At 45.9% G+C, this 6964-nt stretch overlaps 1 pseudogene; it reads right to left on the bottom strand.

The window, feature by feature from the left end:
* Positions 1-222: 222 nt before the first annotated feature.
* Positions 223-663, bottom strand: LOC138816125 (large ribosomal subunit protein uL24-like; annotated as a pseudogene).
* Between the last annotated feature and the right edge of the window lie 6301 nt (positions 664-6964).

Here is a 6964-nt window from a genome sequence, read left to right as displayed (position 1 = left end):
CTCTCCCAGAGCACTGGAGCCCAGCGCCTCATCTCCGGTGCGGCCGCCTCTCATTGGTGCACTCTCCTCCCACCTGCGTGGGGCGTGGACCTCATTCTAAGCCCTGCAGTGTCACTCCCCGACGCAAACCTAATGTCAGCTTATTACATAAGCCAGAGGACGTACGCCCGTTCCACTCAAACACATCGATTTAAGAAGTTCTTTTTAAAATCAAAAGTTGTATATAAGATTATTTTACTCCTGCATCTTCTCAATTGTTTCTTCCTTGTATTTGCCCTTTTCCTTTCCTACTTTGGCTTTCCGTTCCAGGATCTTCTGGCAGTCTTTGTCCAGTTTCAGCCTGGTGATTACCACCTTGCTGGGGTGTATGCCCACGTGGACAGTGGTGCCATCGGCCTTTTCCTGCTGCGCCCGTTCAATGTAGATGACATACTTCTTCCTGTAAACCTGAACCACTTTGCCAATCTGCTGGCCTTTACAGCGTCCTCATACAACCTGCCCCTCATCATCCTTCCGGATGGGCATAGACCGCACATTGTACTTTTGTCTCAGCTCTTTGGAAAGAGGGGAAGGCATAATCTTCCTGCGAATGTGGGAAGGTGCATTGAAACACCTTTTCCGGTTCTTGCTTCCGTCAGAAGTGACAAAGGGATTGAACTTCATTTTGGCCTTTCATGCTTCAGCTCAAATACATCTAAATGGCAAGCTTTTACTTCAAAACAGAATACGGTTTCTATAACTGACAAAGAATCTGACCTGAAGGCAGTGATGGTGAACACAGGAACAGTTCCTTGTAAGGTTTCTTTCCCATGGTTGGATGTATTGGTGCCAAATTAACACCTTAACCGAGGAAAGTGAGAAATCTGTTGAGGTTCTTGGGAAGAGGCAAATTGGAAAGACATTTGGGGATAAGTGTGTGTCTGTGCCTGATGTAAGGTGATGATCCAGACAGGTCAAACGCGCTTACGATGTTGTGCTCACAACGCTGAGGTCAGAGCTAGTGAGGAGCTGGAGGAGTTAGGTGACTGAACTCAGACCCCTGTGCCAGCAGTGATCCGACCCTCGGTCTCAGTCCAGGAGGGACGGCTGGGACCCTCGCCAGGTACTGCACACTCGCGCTTCACACGGCTGCTTGCGACGCTCTGCCGTGGACCTGCTTTCATCCCACTCGCCTCCCGGGACCCTCTCTGCTCCCCTCCTACGGCGCCTGCCTTTTCCCCGTCGCTCCTCATTGTTCCCTCAGAACTTTTTGTCTAAATCTAGACCCTGCATATGAGAGAAACCATCCTTGTCCTCCTGAATCTGGCCTACTCTGTCTACCAGGATGAAACCTTGTTCTATTTTCACACTAACGACATTCCATTCTTCTTTATGGCCACCTATACCTCACCTCCGTATGGATGGGTCTCCTGACAAGGCCCCAGGCCAATAAACAGGAGTGTGCAGGTATCTATTTTGAATGGGGACTTAGATTTCTATATATCACCTTTGAAAAAAAGAAAATACATAGGATAGAATTTTATAAATACTTCCAATGCCTATTCATTGTATCAGTAATATGTGAGTGTGTGTGTTTATGAAAATATTTACTTCAGAGAACAAGATACATGTCTATTTACTGTTTTATTAATCTGGCATTATATAATTAATTGGATAAATGTATGTGTGTGTATCCACTCGTATACACCTATTCGAGAACCAAATGTTTTGTCTCAAATAGTGAAGGAATCTTTGACAATTCTTACATTCAGAACAAATTAGAGCAACTTCCCTTTAACAATACATTTAAGTCTCTCAGAATTACCATTTTGGTTCATTGATTTATTTACTTATTAATTCCACTCAGGTCAACTCATTTTTTCAAAAATAACTGTACGTTAGTTGCAGGAACATGGAAAACTTCATTCTAGCACAAAGAGGGAAATGAACATAATTTTCTTCTCTCACTATCCTTAGTAACAGTTTGATCTTCCTGGGCATTTTTTTTTTTTTTGCTAATATTATCCCAGGGGCAGCTGGGCTGCATAGGACCCTTGCTTTTTGCTCCCAAGCAAGAGTTGACACTTGATCACCTCCCTTCAAAGCAAATCTATCTCCACAAATTGTAAAAAGTGAGCATGAGAGTGGTGCTAGAGTTTTTGGGATGTAACAAAAGACGAAGGTAGAACACACAGTGCACATCAGGACTGTCAGACGAGCCCTTCCTGCAGCCCCAGCTTGCCCACCAGTACCTCACCGCATAGAGCAGCCCCTATCCTGGTGCTGTTCTCTTCTCTCTCCACCATCACAGAATCCCAGTATTCAGTAAACAAAGGACTCAGCGTCCTTCTATCGCTACAAGCCAGCCAAGGTTTGCAAGAAGGCAATTGTCTTTTCTGCCTAAAGCTCGCATTTTCTGTCTCATTCAGATATGCATGTGTGTAAACATCCGCATAGGTATACCTATAGAAGCACATATGCATCTTCTTATAACAAGATTTCATTGAGTCCAATCGTCTTTATCTGCTTTTTCTCCCCAGAAATACATTTTATTTTCCCTTAAAATTAAATTTGTAATCAGGTGTTTTTGAAAACCATGGCTTTGGATAGTTGCCTAGTACTTTCATATCTGATATACTGTAATGTACTTGAAAGGTATCCTGCCATTTGATAAGTTGGTTATTTTTTTTATCAGTTTTGCCCTATCTGTGGTAAATAATATATTTCTAATTATTTTCTTTGAGGATATTTCCAATTATTTTCTTAGCATACATTTCTAAATTTGAATTTTGGGGGACAAATTGAATAAGCATTTAGAAATTTTAGATAAATTGCTCCCTCCAAAAAAAATGTTAGCATGAAATATTTAGTGAGTACTTACTAGATTTCAGTTCAAAGCTGTGAGATGTCTTCACTAGGAGCGAGGAGCTCATTCTTGGCACTCACTTTTATTGATAGGTTCCATACCCCTTGAAAAGTCCACTTAAATTTGTACCTAAACTTGTAAATTTGTACCTAACGGTAGCTACTGGCGATGACACTGAATTTATTTTTAATCACACAAGTCTAACAAAACATCCCTAATTCTTAAAGCCAACCAAAAACTCCTAATGTACAGTATCTGCTGGTATATTAGATTGGAAATGCATACCGTCGTTTTTATTCTCTCTCCAATATTATGTTCTGTGAAGAATCATCTCTGCATTCAAAGTTAGCTCAAATTGGTCCTGAAAAAGAAAGGGTTCCTGTTCGTCTGGAGGTGACATATCAAAGCCACTATTTTTAAAACGTGGCTGCAGGGAGCATCTGCTAAACCCATGATTCTGAAGTCTCTGTGGAAATGTGCTTCACACCTCTTTTTTTTCCCCCCTAAGTCTGGCCACAGCAAGCAATTACAGGCCATTTTCAGGATGATCAGAATGCCAGGGCTGAAGGGGGGGGGGGGGAATGAAAGAACGGCTGAATGACAGTAATTTCCCAGTTTAGCACAACATCAGCCCCAGTTGACAAATAGAAACACGGCCAATCCCATTGCTGCCACCTTCCCCCAGCCGGCGTCTGCAGGCCCAGGCACGCCCTCCGGCCCAGGTCACTGCCTCCTGTCCACACCCCTGACACTCCACCACACTCGAAAACATCAGGGTCTGAATACAGCAGGCAACATTGACAAGGCTGTGCAGTGAAGATGACTGATCTTAGTGACTTCTCGTGAGTCGTAATTGTTGCATGGGGGTATGGTAAAGAAGTGACCATCCAGAGAGAAAAAACAAAAAGATTAATGGTGTAATTAGGCCAAGCAGTAGCCAGGCTGTGGCTCACAGCCCCCTCCCTTCCTTGTGATCCACTCTGGATTAAATAGTTCTCATTTCTCCAAATGGAACGGCCTGAAATTAGGAGTCGAAGCTACAAGGCAGAGGGATGAGGCTCATGACAGACACACACTTAATTTTAGTAGCTCTATCACGATGCTATACAAAATACTTTATATTTCTAAAGGACTTTCCATATCGCAGCATTTAAGTAGGTGGGAATTGTATGCACAGTAGTTCACAGAATAATTACCATTTGCTCTCTGGGAATGAACTCTGTCTTAGGCTTATTATTTCTTCTTCACGGTCGAAATGTGAAATTTGGAGCAGGGAAAAAGAGAACATGTCTGAAAGTGTGTCTACGTGTAAGACTGGACCTGAGAGGCTCTCCTGGACTTAGCTTGGGCCCAGAGCGCAGCCTTCAAGCTTGAATGGGCAAGGTGTTTCTTTTCCACTAGTTCAAACCTTCACTATTTCATCTTTTCAAACTCTTTGACTGCACTCAGTGGAGAATTATATTGACAAGGGTAGAATTTATCTCCTAGAGGAGAATGCTGTGCTTCTGTTAAGTGCTAATATAACATTTATGTGCTGTACCTTAATAACAGCCCCAGCTCACCTAATGAAAGTTGAAAGCAAACACTACTCCCTGAGATTTTATTATGACTGAAGTGACTGCAATTTGAGGCAAATTATCCCTATTTTTGTTCCCATATCAAAAACAGAGATGCTAAAGCAATTGCTACATGTTTGGTGTGGAATTAGGTTCCCCTCTCATTAATCTACAAGGACAGGCATTTTTCATGTAAACAGCCCACGAGGGTCAGAGAGAAGAGCTGTTTCTGGGAAAAATGCCTGTCAATAACTTTGTGAGTGAATTTTGAAATAAAGTGCCTGTAACCTGTCATTATTCCCTCCTCTCAAAGTCGAGAGTGAGTGGATGAAAATTGAGCGTGTGAATTGAAAGCAGGGCGAGTGTTATGGCCTTATCGACTGCAGGTAGGATGGTTACTGTGGCTTGTTATTACTTCTCCGTCCAGAGGTCAGGCGATGCGCAGCGTGACCAGCACAGACTGCAGTGTAAGCAAATTGGTATACAAAAAGGCAACCGCCCCGCCCACAGGCCAGGAGCCGCTGGTCCCTCCACAGGAGCCAAGTAACAACCGCGCTCGCTCGGGAAAGGGCCAGTGCAGTACGTGAGGAGGCAGAAAACACACCCTGCCTGAACACAGACGCGAGCGTGGAGAAGGCAGGCGATAAATGCATCTTCAGTGATCGTTTATAAAAGCATATATTGGTACTTGTTTTGCAAAGGAACTGTAGGACCGTACCAAATGTGAGAAGTCAACTGTACACGGTGCCGTAAAGTTCTTTCCCTAGATTGCCTTAAAAGTAAGTTGCTGCTGGATTTTCCAGGCTAGCTGACATATTATTTTCAAAAGCAAAATATTTCTGGGGTCTTCCTTTCCTTAAAAACCCCTGTTGTTGATCTCTGGATGTTTGCTTCTGGTTCTGAAGAGCGTCTGAAAGAGTCACACACTAGTGTGTAAGACAAGCATCTTCCTCTCCAAAGTATACATCTATACCTAGTGTTCAAACACGTTTTTTTTTTTTTTCCTTTCAGGCCCCTGCGATTCTGTCTGTGGTACTGATTTCATTTTGTTCCACTATAGATGGGCAGATAAGCGCAGAAACCAAAGGTTATGGAAGGATTCAAGTAAAGCTCTGGGAGAAGGCCATTACATATCATCGTAGCTACACATTCACATGTTAACCCTTAAGATTCGGTTCTTTCACTCTAAACAAGTTTTTCTCCTGGTTCAGAGTAATCAGAATGACCTAAGCTGAAAGAAATACATTGCTTCCCGTTTGTTCCGTTTTTCTTCTTTCATTGAACATATATGGTAGACATTTTGCCAAACAAACAATAACCCTAGGAGAGTCCTGGCTGCCATCCGGTGAGGAGTAGAATCAGCAAAGCAGTAAGATAAATGATGGTGGCAGTGCTAATAACCAGGTGGAGGATGGGCTGCAGGTGTGCTGGGAGTGCCAGCCGCACAAGGGGCCCAGAGAGCACGCGCCCGAGCTGAGAACCACCGCATGGGCAGAAAGTATACAGCCCTCTGTATTATATCCCAAACCATGCCAAGCACACGTCAGTCACATATGCACGTGTATTAGCAGAGCCACGGACAGCATACGTCAGAGCTGACATGACCCACGCCAGCCCCAGTGGAAATGCCCCTCATCCGTGCACACCGATGAGAGTGAAGCCCCCTCACCCAGCTCTGCCGCCCAGAGCAGGCCCGCCACTCCTGTTCCCAGAACCTTCTATGACAGGGACAAGACGGAAGGCTCCTGTGTGCACTTGGGTGGTTCTGCTGTGTGGCTGGCGTCCGAGCCAGGGGCCCGCGCACTCTCCTGCACAGACCCGCTTCAAGAAGCAGCAGGATGGGTGAGCCGCTGGTGTGAGCAGTGCGGGGGTTCCCGTGTGAGCGGCTGGTGTGAGTAGTGTGTGGAGTTCCCGTGTGAGTGGCTGGTGTGAGTAGTGCGGGGGGTTCCCGTGTGAGCAGCTGGTGTGAGTAGTGTGAGGAGTTCCTGTGTGAGCGGCTGGTGTGAGTAGTTCAGGGGTTCCCGTGTGAGCGGCTGGTGTGAGTAGGGTGGGGGTTCCCGTGTGAGCGGCTGGTGTGAGTAGGGCGGGGGTTCCCGTGTGAGCGGCTGGTGTGAGTAGTTCAGGGGTTCCCTGTGAGCGGCTGGTGTGAGTAGTTCAGGGGTTCCCTGTGAGCGGCTGGTGTGAGTAGTTCAGGGGTTCCCGTGTGAGCGGCTGGTGTGAGTAGTTCAGGGGTTCCCGTGTGAGTGGCTGGTGTGAGTAGTTCAGGGGTTCCCGTGTGAGCGGCTGGTGTGAGCAGTGCAGGGGTTCCCGTGTGAGCAGCTGGACAAACGATGCCGAGCCGACAGGCTGTTACCCCACACGATGTCAGGCTTAGCGAGGACTGCTCTGCGGGCCTCAGTCCGGCACCTTTGAATCGGCATCTGCACGCTGAACTGTATTTGGAAGGTCCCGGGGAAGTTAGCTTTCAATGGTCCTTCACAGACTGGTTGATCGGTGACCCCCTCAGACCACGGCTTAACGATAAGGAAGATAGTTTAGCATTTTCCTGTGTCCATTTGTCTCT

Source organism: Dipodomys merriami, unplaced genomic scaffold, assembly GCF_024711535.1.
Source record: "Dipodomys merriami isolate MVZ:Mamm:240054 unplaced genomic scaffold, mDipMer1.0.p SCAF_69, whole genome shotgun sequence".
Lineage (NCBI taxonomy): Eukaryota > Metazoa > Chordata > Mammalia > Rodentia > Heteromyidae > Dipodomys > Dipodomys merriami.
The sequence above is the reverse complement of the archived record's forward strand: the minus strand, read 5'-3'. Positions and strand labels throughout refer to the sequence as shown.